The sequence below is a fragment of the Coregonus clupeaformis genome, chromosome 31 (assembly GCF_020615455.1).
Source record: "Coregonus clupeaformis isolate EN_2021a chromosome 31, ASM2061545v1, whole genome shotgun sequence".
NCBI lineage: Eukaryota > Metazoa > Chordata > Actinopteri > Salmoniformes > Salmonidae > Coregonus > Coregonus clupeaformis.
In genome coordinates this window covers 28,651,515-28,666,544 of record NC_059222.1, presented here as the reverse complement: position 1 = coordinate 28,666,544, position 15,030 = coordinate 28,651,515, and the positions used below count along the sequence as shown (strand labels likewise).

Sequence of the window (15,030 nt, the reverse complement as noted above, 5' to 3'; positions counted from 1 at the left end):
GCGGAGAGAGTTCTGTGCCATCTCGGCCCAGGGCACATATCTCGCCCACTCCTCCGGCCGGCCCTGACAATATGACCTCAGAAACCTACCCACATCCTGGTTGACTCGTTCAACCTGCCCATTACTTTCCGGGTGGTAACCCGAGGTAAGGCTCACCGAGACCCCCAAACGTTCCATAAATGCTCTCCAGACTCTGGAGGTAAACTGGGGGCCTCGATCGGACACTATATCCTCGGGCACCCCGTAATGCCGGAAGACGTGAGTAAATAGAGCCTCAGCGGTCTGTAGGGCCGTAGGGAAGACCCGGCATGGGAAGGAGACGACAGGCCTTCGAGAACCGATCCACAACGACCAGGATGGTGGTATTCCCCTGTGAGGAGGGAAGATCGGTAACAAAATCCACCGAGAGGTGAGACCAGGGTCGTTGTGGAACGGGCAGGGGCTGTAATTTACCCCTGGGCAAGTGTCTGGGCGCCTTACACTGGGCACATACTGAGCAGGAGGAGACATAAACCCTCACATCCCTGGCTAACGTTGGCCACCAGTACTTCGTACTAAGGCAGTGCACCGTCCGGCCAATACCCGGATGTCCAGAGGAGGGGGACGTGTGAACCCAATAAATCAGCCGATCCCGGACCTCGAGCGGGACGTACACCCGACCCACCGGACACTGTGGAGGACTAGGCTCGGTGCGTAACGCCCGCTCGATCTCCGCATCGACCTCCCACACCACCGGTGCCACCAGACAAGACTCCGGTAGTATGGGAATGGACTCCACGCACCTCTCCTCCGTGTCATACCGACGGGACAGAGCATCTGCCTTCCCGTTCTGGGACCCAGGGATGTAAGTGATCTTGAACACAAACCGGGCGAGAAACATAGTCCATCGAGCCTGGCGAGGATTCAGTCTCCTAGCTGCCCGAATGTACTCCAGGTTACGATGGTCGGTCAGAATGAGGAAAGGGTGCTGAGCCTCCTCAAGCCAATGCCTCCACACCTTTAGGGCCTGTACTACGGCTAACAGCTCCCTGTCCCCTACGTCATAATTCCGCTCCGCCCGGACTGAGCTTCTTAGAATAAAAAAGCACAGGGGCGGAGCTTAGGTGGTGTACCGGATCGTTGAGAAAGAACTGCCCCGATACCGGCCTCAGACGCGTCCACCTCAACTTGGAAGGGTAAAGTGGGATCCGGGTGCGCCAACACCGGGGCCGAGGTAAACAGGTCCTTCAGTCTCCCAAAGGCCCTGTCCGCCTCAGCTGACCACTGCAAGCGCACCGGACCCCCCTTCAGAAGAGACGTTATGGGAGCTGCCACCTGTCCAAAACCCCCGGATAAACCTCCGGTAGTAATTCGCAAAACCCAAGAACCGCTGCACCTCTTTAACCGTAGTTGGGGTTTGCCAATTACGCACGGCGGACACTCCGGTCCACCTCCATTCTCACCCCTGACGCAGACAACTGGTAACCCAAAAGGAAACTGACTCCTGGAAGAACAGACATTTCTCAGCTTTGACATACAGGTCATGCTCCAACAGTCTCCTCAATACCCTGCGCACCAGGGCTACATGCTCGGCCCGAGTAGCACTGTACACAAGAATGTCATCTATGTACACCACTACTCCCTGCGCCTGCATGTCCCGGAAAAGTTCGTCTACAAACGATTGGAAGACTGATGGAGCATTCATTAACCCATATGGCATGACGAGATACTCGTAATGGCCGGATGTAGTACTAAACGCTGTCTTCCACTCATCGCCCTCCCTAATGCGCACCAAGCTATATGCGCTCCTGAGATCCAATTTTGTGAAGAACCTTGCCCCGTGTAAGGACTCCGTCATGGTCTCAATCAGAGGAAGTGGATAGCTGTACTTCACCGTCACCTGATTGAGACCGCGGTAATCAATACACGGACGCAAACCTCCATCCTTTTTCTTCACAAAAAAGAAGCTCGAGGACGCGGGAGAAGTGGAGGCCCGTATGTATCCGTGTCTCAGAGACTCGGCAATGTAAGTCTCCATTGCCCTTTTCTCCTCCTGTGACAAAGGATACACATGGCTCCGCGGAAGCGCTGCTCCTGTCTGGAGGTCTATCGCGCAATCCCCCTGTCTATGAGGTGGCAACTGTGCCGCTCTGGTCTTACTGAACACGAGCGCCAAATCCTCATACTCAGGAGGAATGTGCAGTGCTGGCATCTGGTTCGGACTCTCCACCGAGGTCGCCCCTCACGGAAACACCCAGACATAACCCCTCACACTGAGCAGACCACCCTTTAAGAGCTTTCTCTCGCCACGAAATAGTAGGATCATGGGTCATCAACCAGGAAGCCCCAGTACCACCGGATACGCAGGAGAGTCGATAAGATAGAGTTGAATCGTCTCCTCATGACCCCCTGCGTCATCATCCTAAGTGGCGCTGTGACCTCCCCAATCAACCCAGATCCTAACGGACGACTATCTAGGGCATGTACAGGAAAGGGTTTTTCGACTGGAAGGAGGGGAATCCCTAACTTAACACAGAATCTCCGGTCTACAAAATTCCCAGCTGCGCCTGAATCGACTAGCGCCTTATGCTGGGACCGAGGTGCAACCTGTGGGAAACAAACAGGTAAGGTAATGTGAACGACAGAAAGCTCTGGGTAAGTAGGGCGCCTACTCACCTGGGTGGACTCCCCACTGTATGACCTGCTCTCTCCCTCACCAGGGGACCCTCCCCAGCACCTAGCCGCGGTGTGCCCTCCGCGCCCACACTTGGTGCAGGAGACTGCCCCCCTCGGGCTCCTACCTCTTCTCCCTCTAGCGCCAGCACCTCCAAGCTCCATCGGACACTGCTCGGAGGCGCTGGAGGGTGGAATGGGGGCCCCCACCTGGGACGTCCGCGGGTCGCCAGCAGGTTGTCCAGCCGAATGGCCATGTCCACCAGCTGGTCAAATGTTAGTGTAGTGTCCCTGCAGGCTAACTCCCTGCGGACGTCCTCCCGAAGGCTACATCTGAAGTGGTCTATGAGGGCCCTCTCATTCCACCCCGCATCAGCCGCTAGAGTCCGGAACTCCAGCGCAAACGCCTGAGCGCTCCTCATCCCCTGTCGGAGGTGGAATAGACGTTCCCCCGCCGCTCTCCCCTCTGGTGGATGGTCGAAGACCGCACGGAAGCGACGGGAGAACTCCGCATAGGTGACTGTGGCGGCGTCTATTCCCCTCCACTCGGCGTTGGCCCATTCCAACGCCTTGCCGGTGAGACAGGAGATGAGGGCGGAAACGCTCTCGTATCCCGAGGGCGCCGGGTGTATGGTGGCAATGTAGAGCTCCACTTGTAGGAGGAACCCCTGACACCCGGCAGCGGTGCCGTCGTACGCCCTCGGGAGCGAGAGCCGAATCCCACTGGGTTCCGGTCGATGGACGGGCTGGTTGTCCGGTGGTGAGGGAGATGGTGCGATCGGTGGGGCTATGGGAACCCCGCTGGTCTCCCATCGACGAAGGGTGTCCATGACGCCCTCCAAGGCGTGCCCGATACGGTTGATCCGGTGCTCGTGTCCAAGGAGACGCTCCTCCATGGGGTCGACGGGTGCTCCTGCTGATTCCATTAGTGGTGTGTGATTCTGTCACGGTGCTGTGTATGGGTGTGGTGTAGAATCAGGCGCAGGCAGCAGAGGGTAAGTCCAACAAGACTTTACTGAGCACGAAAAGTAATCCAAAACAGCCCGGAGGCAAAAGACGCACACAGGCGTAAATACAAGCGCACACACAGGTGCGTAAATCTCTCCTCACACAACAAGGAGGAAGCTCAGGAAAAATAGCGTACCGACACGGGTAGCGCAACCACGACACGAACAATCACACACAACACAAACCTAACAACAAGGAAACTAAATAGGGTGCTAAATGAGACCTAACACAAAACAGGTGTGACTAACAGACAAAACCAAACAAACAAGAAACATCGAGCGGTGGCAGCTAGAACTCCGGAGACGACGACCGGCGAAACCTGCCCGAACAAGGAGGAGGAGCCGCCTCGGCCGAAACCGTGACAATCTTGCTTATTGACAATGTTTGGCATGTCCATGGTCAGCCATATTGCAATTTACAGTAGGCCTCTGTAGCAGTGTGAATGCTATTAAAGCCATGCAATTACTTAGAACAATGTGGACAGCAAATGGATTCAAGTTAACCTATTTAGGAAATATAGGTCTACATTTTGTTATTTCGTTTCTGTAAGCCATTTAACAAACTATAACAGACTAACATTGGAATTGGAGTTGATTCCAAGGCAATACATAGAAGACCATAAATACACAACTTGAAGCAACCACATATTTCGCCATGGATCACATTCTGATGGGCCAAGCCTCGACACTCCCACAACTTGTTTATTCATCAAAACCCAGCCCTTTAGCGCTAATGCCAGCAAGTAGGTAGTTAATTATAATAGTGAAAATAGCAAAAATAATTTTTACACCCCTGAACCTATAGTGCTACCGCCTGCGCTTAGATTCCCCATTGCATTAGGTTTGTTAAAATAGAGCCCTGAGCGTCTCGGATGTACATTTACTATGTTACGTCTAGTCTATGAGACCAGGCTGTGTGGTCAGAATCTGGGGTGGGCTGTTCTGCTGGCTTCTCTGTGGGAGTAGCCAGCTCTTTCATGCGTTGTTCTCTGTCGTACCTCATCTTTCTCACCTCCACCTCTAGTGCTCTTATCTTCTCCTCCTTCAGCTTTCTCTCCTCCTCTAGTGCTTTCAACTTCTCCTGCCGCTGGGCCTCCTCCTTTCCCTTCTCCTCCTTCTCCTGTTGAAGTTGTCTCACCAAAGTCCAGAGTGCAGACTCTCACCCCCTCCAGCTCTCTGAATCTAGTTGAGGGGGTGTTGTTGTGCTGGACTGTTGTGTCATTTAAAATGTCTCTCTCTTTCTCTCTCTCTGCCCAGTAGAGGGTACCACAGCAAGGAAGGAGGGAGAGAAGTGTGTTTGTGTGTCTGTGTATGTGCATGCGCCTTGGCTAAACAGGACGTGGCACTTCTCCATTCTACCCTACAGTACCAACAGGCTACATGACTCCTACAGTTACAGCCTGGTAGACTGTCACACTGACACCATGAGTAAACAGATCACAGCCGACACTTCATCACATCATGATTCAGACTGTATTACATATTCATACATGATTAATACATTATACAACCAATAACCTGCCAGACGATCAATCCTGGCTGAACCCTGACTGTCATCACAGCGTCATTAATACAACAAGAGACAAAACTTTACTAAGTATCTACGTACCCTGCCCACTCTGCCTATTTCTCTATCCAGCAGAGGATAGGATACCCAAGTAAGGAAGGAAGGAGACTTAGAAGGAGAGAGGAGTGCTAAAAGAGTCAGCAATGGAATCTACCCTACTATTAGATGTAACGGTATACAGTATGTACATTTGATCATATTATTATACTCCTTCTTATGTTCCCTATTTCATGAAGAGTTTCTGGCCTCTGTGTGATGGGTGTGTCTGGTCCCAAATCATTCTCACAACTTTGGGTGAAGCCTGAGTGCTGAGCCTATATGGTTCTTTACCATTAATCACCATGATGGCTACAGTTGGAACCAAAGTTCACTTCAGCAGGCTCCCGTGGTAGTAGTACAGTACAGCAAACCACATGGTTTAGACCAGACTCAGGCTCTGTATACAGGGACAACATTGTCCAGAGCAGACTGGAGAGTCAGAGGAGCTAGGGAGGGCCGGGACCACCTGCACAAAGACAGGCTTTATACAACCCTGCCCCCACAGGGCCCACGCCTCACTGGTCTCCTTCTACCACCCTGGACACACACACACATACCCCCCCCACACACACACACACACACTTATAAGCATACCAGTACATGCACTCATGCACACACACACAGAACCCCCCAGAACCCCTTCCATTCCCACACACACCCTGCCTGGGCAGTACGTCTCAGAGGCCCAGTGTGTGTGACTGTGTCAGGGGTTAAAGGGTTAAGAGGGTATCGTATAACTGCCACGGTCTGGCCCAGACAAAAGCCTGGATGATACTGATTCAACTCAATAGTCTGCTGCTTCTGCTGCTGTGGCTGTGGCTTCCATTCACCCTGCCCCAAACTGACCTGATCACAAAGAGGTCAATGCAGATCAGCCCATAGTTGCTCTGCATTGTTACAACTAATGGGTTGTTATCGGTGATAGCCATGAATTTGAATGAGTATTCTGTATCTTTATTGTTACCTCTATTGAACCTTTCAACTTTCACCCCACTCTTTCCATTGTAGATTCTTTCCATTGTAGATTCCACTGTCTATAATGTCTATGAATTTGAATAATAATAATATGCCATTTAGCAGACGCTTTTATCCAAAGCGACTTACGTGCATACATAAAAAAATATATATATTTATATTTTTTTTGTGTATGTGTGGTCCCGGTGATCAAACCCACTACTTTAGCGTTACAAGCGCCGTGCTCTACCAGCTGAGCTACAGAGCTGAGGTTTCAGTATTTAACATTACCTGAAACCTCTCTCTCTCTCTCTCTCTCTCTCTCTCTCTCTCTCTCTCTCTCTCTCTCTCTCTCTCTCTCTCTCTCTCTCTCTCTCTCTCTCTCTCTCTCTCTCTCTCTCTCTCTCTCTCTCTCTCTCTCTCTCTCTCTTCTCTCTCTCTCTCTCTCTCTCTCTCTCTCTCTCTCTCTCTCTCTCTCTCTCCTCTCTCTCTCTCTCTCTCTCTCTCTCTCTCTCTCTCTCTCTCTCTCTCTCTCTCTCTCTCTCTCTCTCTCTCTCTCTCTTTCCCTTAACTTTCTTCGTTAGCTGGTATGCTGTGAGAAAAGTGTTACATCTACTCTTTCCACTGAGCTGCAGTGTCTGTCTTCCAATTAGTTACGCAACAGTACAGTGAGTAGGCAAACAGAACTGAGAACAGCATGAAGGATGGCAGAAACACACTCACCTACAGTTTTTTCCATAGTTGGAATATCCACATTCACACCACCTCTCCCTGTTCTATCGGATGACAGTGGGTTTGAAAATGACATAACGATATGACGCTATGAGAGGATGAGAAGGGCAGAGGAGGAGAGAGCATTATTCATGTGTATGACTGTGGAAAGATGTAATACGTCAATTAGTGCCATGGTCATGTAATCCTGTGTTTAAAGGGAAATACATGGAACAAACGGGTGTTTAAGAACAATGGAGACATTCAAAAAAACGACATATAGTGAATTCTTTCCCGCATCACATTCTTTCCCGCAATTAACAACAATCCAAAGTCAAAGGAGATGTAAATTAACATTTGCATACTTTCTTTGAAAGGTCTGCCTCATTCCCTGTAGCTCAGGGTTCTATTACAGGGAACAAACACAAACAGACCAGAGGAGAAGCCACATTGTTCTCTGTTCCATTCTTACTGGAACCCTTCCGTAATGAACCATTCTGCTCCAGTTTCCACTCTTCTGCCTCTATGGAACCCTGACCTGTTCACCGGACGTGCTACCTTGTCTCAGACCTGCTGTTTTCAACTCTCTCTCTCTACCGCACCTGCTATTTCAACCTCTAAATGCCCGGCTATGAAAAGCCAAGTGACATTTACTCCTGATGTACTGACCTGTTGCAACATCTACAACCGCTGTGATTATTATTTGACCCTGCTGGTCATCTATGAACGTTTGAACCTTAATGGCCACGTGCTGTTATAATCTCCAACCGGCACAGCCAGAAGGGGACTTGCCAGCCCTCAGAGCCTGGTTCCTCTCTAGGTTTCTTCCTATGTTTATGCCTTTCTAGGGAGTTTTTCCTAGCCACCGTGCTTCTACATCTGCATTGCTTGCTGTTTGGGGTTTTAGGCTGGGTTTCTGTATAACACTTTGTGATATGTGCTGATGTAAAAAGGCTTTATAAATACAATTTGATTGATTGATTGATTGATTGAAGGAGACCACACCTCCAATACATCAGATGGAACAGCAAATAAAGGAGGAACACAGGGGAGCTGTTATAGTGGTAAAATACAATTTTTTCTTAAAAACAGTTCCACCTTTACTGTGCTTCTTAAAGTTGACCTGGGTGTTGTTAGATCCATGGTCGTAGACTGCAGTACTCACTTAAGTATCATGCTGACATTGAGAAGTGCAAGGGGACTATAGAAATCAATAACTAATACACACACACCCTCAGTCTCACACTTGAGGAATGTGTGTGTCAGCTGGCAGACGACCAGACGGACGGAACATGCACACATGCACACACACACATACACATCCCTCACCCCTTGTTCTTATGCGGTAAAAGGAGCTTGGTCTCCACAGTGACCAAAGACAAAAAAGGAGGGAGGGCAACAAGAGCAGCTGGCCTCCACAGAGAGAGAGAGCGAGAGAGAGGTGTAGAGTGAGAGGGGGTGTGTGAGGAAAACAAAAAAAAACCTAGTGAGAGTGAATGAGTGTGGACAGTGCCAGGAGAGAGCGACAGAGGGGGGGTGGAGGCAGAGAAAGGGGAGAGACTTACCGCCAGTGCAAAAGACTAAGGAGAGAGAGCATAGTAGAGGAGGTACACAGACTCTCTCAGAAGACAAGTGCAGCACAAAGAAGTAGACTTTTAAAGAGAGGAAAACTGCTGTAAACAGCCAGACTGACAACCCAGTGAACTAAAGATACAGAACCTTTAAAGAGGACAACAGAACATCTTTCAGTAAGCTAATTAGATGAACTGAAACAGCTTAGAGGAGACCACACGAATGATAGGAATAAGAAGAGGGGGAGAGAGAAAAGACAATCCCAGAGCTTTGGGATACCATTAAATTGTTTGCATTTTTATTTGACTCTGTTTGTCAGAGTTTTCAATGGACATTTGAGAAGTGTATAAACTCTGTACTGAAATTGGAGAGACTGACATTGACAAACTCTGAATCTAAACTCATTCACTCCAAAGGTAAGATTTTTAATACAGTAAAGTTGCCCTTGCCGTGATGTTTTGTTGTTTATTTGTGTATTGTTTGCAATGTCTGTTTCAATGTCTGTTGGACATGAACATGTTCAATAGTTAAGAAAAAAATACAAACTGTAGTGGTTGACATTTGCTTGTTACATGAAAACAGTATTTGTTTGAATATGACTTTCAGAACTTTCAGCATTGCAGATATTGCAGGAATAAAGTAGTCTTTCAGTGAAACCTTTGGGGTCTCTTCAGACATTTACGTAAGTAACATGAACCAGGAGAGGGGCAGAGGACAGATTGAATGGAGGGGGGGGAGAGAGAGACATGACGGGCGGAGAGGATAGAGAGAGAACGAGATGGGGGAGGATAGAGAGAGATAGACAGACACAGAGAGAGAGAGAAGAGGGGGAGCGAAACAGCAGAGGTCAGGTCATTCTTCAGAGTAACCCTGGCAGGTGGTTGAGACATGCCTTCACAATCAGCTGAGGATGCCCCATCCCAGCACACACACACACACACACACACACACACACACACACACACACACACCACCACCACCACCACCACCACCACCACAGCCCCCTCCTTTGCACTATGCCTTTGAAGCAAACCAAGCAAAATTATGGAAAGCTTGGTGATGAAGACGGGAACACAACCTACTTGTAATATCAGAGTATAGTGAATCATTCCATATAAACATCTTCGTACAGGGATGGTATTGTTTAAGAAACAATGACTGAGATCACAAGACCAATGAGCAGACTGCCCAGACAGTGACAGAATAGTGTTCAGTTAGTCTGTAAGTTACAGTAACAATAGAGGAAACAGTACACAGGCAGGTTGTTGTGTTGCTGCATCAGATATAAGACACAGTGGTGTAACGGGGTAGTTAGTGCCACACAACACCCCAGAATGTGGCCTCAGTGCCTAGCAGCTTCTCACAAAGATAACAAGTGATTAGAGAACTAGATAAGTGCAAAGGAAGCATGCACACACACACACACACACACACACACATCCACAAACACATATTCGAGTCTAGTATCAGCGTGCATTGGATAGCCCACACACAGCTGCTGTAGTTGATGACAGGGCCCAGTCTGAAATGCCAATCCTGAAATAGTCTGGACGGGTTATAATTAAACGACAGTATAGACAGTTCCAGCTACACCAGGACTTCTTACACACATTACACACACACACACACACACACACACACACACACACACACACACATCAGCAGCCTGATTAGAGGGGTGAGATGTAATGCATGAGCATACAGGCGTTCATATATAGAGCATAATATAAATATACATAAAACATAGATGGTGGACAGTAATTGTAGAGTGTCCAGTACAAATTGCATAGTGGACTGAAAGGGTTAGGGTGGGGTTAAAGGGCTATTTTGTCAAGGGCGAGTTTCATGCAAACACATAATACTGTCTTTTACCTAAATAAGTCAAAGGAAAGGGAAACACTCAAAAAGTTCACAGTAATAGATGTAAGGAATGAAATATATCATACAGGAAAGTTCTTATAGGAAGTGTGTGTGTGCCTAAAGTGTATGCATGCGTGCATGTGCATGACCAACAATCTTGGTGATGCAAACATCCTATAATTTTCTCCATGTCTTTGTACTCTAATTCCTTAGGTGCAGTGCCATAAGTTCAACACCCCAAAGCTATTTGGATCCATCCACAGTCTCCCTCTGTGTGTGACCTGACCAGGGGAATCCAAGATGGAGGTGAGGGAGGAGGTGTTGGACATCCTAAATAAGGTGTGGACTAAACTACAGAACCTCCCTCAGGCCAACTCACTGGAGCTGGGGGCCTTCTTCATAATCATCCTGTTCGTCGGTGAGTCTAGGCACATGCCAGTCCATAGCCCTAACCCTTGGACACCTCTCGTGAACCTGAAAGGAGCAAAAGGCAGTTCCAGAATTCCACTGTTCCAGTCTCGCCTAGTGCTTAGTTATTGTAACATGTTACATACAATGTATCTGACATAATTAGCAGATCAGTGCTCCTGGACTGTTTCAATTATAACTGGGTAAAACCACATGAGTTGAATTACAGTGATCACAACAACACTAATGTAATCAGTAATTAATTGTATCATGCAACATTTCAATATGTTATTGGCAGAGCAACAAGTTAGTCTCTGTTTACATAATAATGTTATAAAGCTAAATCGCTCTTTCTCTCTCTCTTTCCAGCCACTTTCCTGTTTATGATTGTGCTATCCTGCATTCACTGCTGTTGCTGTGGAAAGCCTAAATACCAGGGCTCCCGGGTCCAGCCCTTACAGGCTGTCTGAGGAGGAGGAGACAGTGGCCCAGTTCCAATACTTAGAAAATTTACCCTTCCCTCCCTTCAAGGAAGGGAGGAAAGAGCGATTCAGGGAGGAACCAAGGAAGGAGGGATGCTCTCTAAAGTATTGGTATTGCCTGAACAATGTAGCTTGGAGGGGACAGACAGACTGCTGTGCAACCAGCCTGAGGAATCCATGTGTGTATAAAGACTGATGAGCAATGGCAGAAGTCATTAAGACTACTCAGCAGTAGTTGTAAACAGGACAATGATGCACTATGAACAGAGCACTGTGAGCCTGGCTTCTGCGCTGTTGTTCTCTCTGACTCAGTCTGAGAACACAAACCATTCTAAGGTGGACAAAAACAGACCACTCAAGTTTTATCATGCTTTCTCATGTGATTTTAACCTGAAAGAGCTGAAAGGTTTTATGTTGTGTGTTTTGTATAGAAAGATACATTAGAAACTCCCTCAGTTTTGTATCTTGTTCTTTGAAATGTCAGTTTTTATGTCCAGAATGTCAAACCCCTCTCTGTTCTCCTTCAAGATGACCCCACGGAAAAAGTGCTGAAGTTCCAAACTTGTTTTTGTTTGGCTGTGTTTCCAATGGAAAGGGACAGACCGATAGAGAGTGCCCTCTGCTGGTACAATGAGCACAAAACATTTAAGCCAACTGGTATGTGCAAAAGCAAAAAGGGGTGTACAGTATTGCAACCTGGTCTCAGAGCATTTTGTAATATTCTGTACGGCAATATGAGACACTCCATTTAGTACTTCATCTTACATTTCGTATGGTATGTATTAATTTGTGGATGTCCAGCACCCATTTCTTATGATATGTTACGAATTACAATATGTTATGAATTCTAGTTAGGCTGCTAGGTGGCTAATGTTAGCTCGCTCACTAACGTTAGCTAGGCTAGGGGTTAGGGTTGGGGGTTAGGGGAAGGGTTAGCTAACATGCTAAGTAGTTGCAAAGTAGCTAAAAAGTAGTAAGTAGTTTGAAAGTTGCTAATTAGCTCAAATGCTAAAGTTGTCCTTGATGAGATTTAAACTCTCAACCTTTGGGTTGCTAGACGTTCGCATTATATGCCCGACCAACCACCCTACTTTCGTTTTTGCCTTAAGTAACCATCTGTCTTATGTAAACATACCAAACACGTCTCGGATTTAAGTACAGAATAATACGAAATGCTTTGAGACCAGGTTGAGTATTGATGCAGTATTGTAGAAATAGTCGCCTTATAAATGGTGATAAGTGATTATTAGTAGTTATACTTATATTATACCATCTCTGATTGTATAGTACTTGATTATAATTCAATTTTGAGTGAAACAAGCTGTGTTTTTATCTTATAAGTTTAGCTTTACTTAAAGTTTAAGTGCAAATAAAACTAAATACATTAAATTAACAAATTGACATTGTGATTCTATGCCATGTGCCGGGGACGTACTGCTTTGTGTACCTGGCGCCGACGAAGATGGCGGCCTCGCGACTAGCTCTTAGGAAACTTTGCAGTATTTTGTTTTTTTATGTATTATTTTTTACATTATTAGCTCAGAAAGTGTTTTGCGTCATTACATACAGCTGGGAAAAACTATTGGATATCAGAGCGGCGGTAACTCACCAGCATTACGACCAGGAATACAACTTTCCCGAAGCAGATCCTTTGTTTGCTCTCCCCAGGGCAACTGAACTGATTCCAGCGGCTGACCCATAACATCGCCGGCATAGGAGAGGCACTCGGAGCGGCCTGCTGGTCCGACTTAGGAGGCGAGCACACCACCCACCACTTCCAAGTATTCTACTCGCTAATGTTCAATCTTTGGTTAACAAGGTCGACGAACTAAGGGCAATGATTTCTTTCCAGAGAGACATCAAGGCCTGTAACATACTCTGTTTCACGGAAACATGGCTCTCTTGGGATATTTTGTCGAAATCGGTCCAGCCAGATGGGTTCTCAGTTCATCGCGCAGACAGGAATAAATATCTCTCCGGGAAGCAGAAGGGCAGAGGTGTGTGTTTCATGATTAATGACTCGTGGTGTAATTGTAGTAACATAGAGGAACTCGAGTCCTTCTGTTCACCCGACCTAGAATATCTCACAATCAAATGCCGACCGTATTATCTCCCAAGAGAATTTTCTTCGGTTATAGTCACGGCCGTGTATATCCCCCTGTCACGATCGTCTTGAAAATGAGCAGACCAATGCGCAGCGTTGCGAGTGAACATGATGACTTTAATACGAAAAGCACGTCAATACAAACAAAAGACGAAAGTGAAGTCCAACAGAGACAAAGCCTGAACTTGGAACAAAAACCCACAAACAAACAGTGAAACACAACAGTTTAAATATGGCTCCCAATCAGAGATAACGAGCCGACAGCTGACACTCGTTACCTCCGATTGGGAGTCACACGACACCAATCAACGACCTAGAAATAGACACCCAGAACTCCCCAACCTAGAAATAAACGTGACAGACATGCAAACATAAACAATCACCCAAAACCCAACAAAACAACATACACCCTGGCTCAAATACACAAGTCCTGGAGCCAGAGTGTGACAGTACCCCCCCCTAAAGGTGCGAACTCCGGGCGCACCAGCATACAGTCTAGGGAGGGTCTGGGTGGGCGTCTGTCCACGGTGGCGGTTCTGCCCCTGGTCGTGGTCCCCATCCCACCTTAGTCACCACCCGCTTCCCCTAGCCTCCTCCACATGACCACCCCCCAACTAAACCCCACTGGGTTAAGGGCGGCACCGGACTAAGGGGCAGCACCGGACTAAGGGGCAGTACCGGACTAAGGGGCAGTACCGGACTAAGGGGCAGTACCAGGCTGAATGGCGGATACTGGCTGGACGGCTCTGGTGGCTCCTGGCTGGTCGGCTCTGGCGGATCCCCGGCTGGACGGCTCTGGCGGATCCCGGCTGGGCGGCTCTGGCGGATCCCGGCTGGACGGCTCTGGCGGATCCCGGCTGGACGGCTCTGGCGGATCCCCGGCTGGACGGCTCTGGCGGATCCCGGCTGGACGGCACTGGCGGATCCCGGCTGGACGGCTCTGGCGGGTCCTGGCTGGACGACTCTGGCGGATCCTGGCTGGACGGCTCTGGCGGATCCTGGCTGGACGGCTCTGGCGGATCCTGGCTGGACGGCTCTGGCGGATCCTGGCTGGCTGGCGGATCCTGGCTGGACAGCTCTGGCAGATCCTGGCTGGACGGCTCTGGCGGATCCTGGCTGGACGGCTCTGGCGGCTCCCGGCTGGTCGGCTCTGGCGGATCCCGGCTGGACGGCTCTGGCGGATCCCGGCTGGACGGCTCTGGCGGATCCCGGCTGGACGGCTCTGGCGGATCCTGGCTGGACGGCTCATGGCTGGCTAACGGATCTGGCTGCTCATGGCTGGCTGACGGATCTGGCTGCTCATGGCTGGCTGACGGATCTGGCTGCTCATGGCTGGCTGACGGATCTGGCTGCTCATGGCTAGCTGACGGATCTGGCTGCTCATGGCTGGCTGACGGATCTGGCTGCTCATGGCTGGCTGACGGGTCTGGCTGCTCATGGCTGGCTGACGGATCTGGCTGCTCATGGCTGGCTGACGGATCTGGCTGCTCATGGCTGGCTGACGGATCTGGCTGCTCGTGGCTGGCTGACGGATCTGGCTGCTCATGGCTGGCTGACGGATCTGGCTGCTCATGGCTGGTTGGACGGATCTGGCTGCTCATGGCTGGCTGACGGATCTGGCTGCTCATGGCTGGCTGACGGATCTGGCTGCTCATGGCTGGCTGACGGGTCTGG

At 49.0% G+C, this 15,030-nt stretch overlaps 1 long non-coding RNA gene across 1 annotated transcript; it reads left to right on the top strand.

Annotated features, from left to right (window-relative positions):
* The first annotated feature begins 8,352 nt into the window (after positions 1-8,352).
* LOC121547979 lies at positions 8,353-10,615 on the top strand. The gene is made up of 2 exons (XR_005996581.2): positions 8,353-8,918; positions 10,576-10,615. It is a non-coding gene; the product is annotated as an uncharacterized LOC121547979 (long non-coding RNA).
* Positions 10,616-15,030: the final 4,415 nt, after the last annotated feature.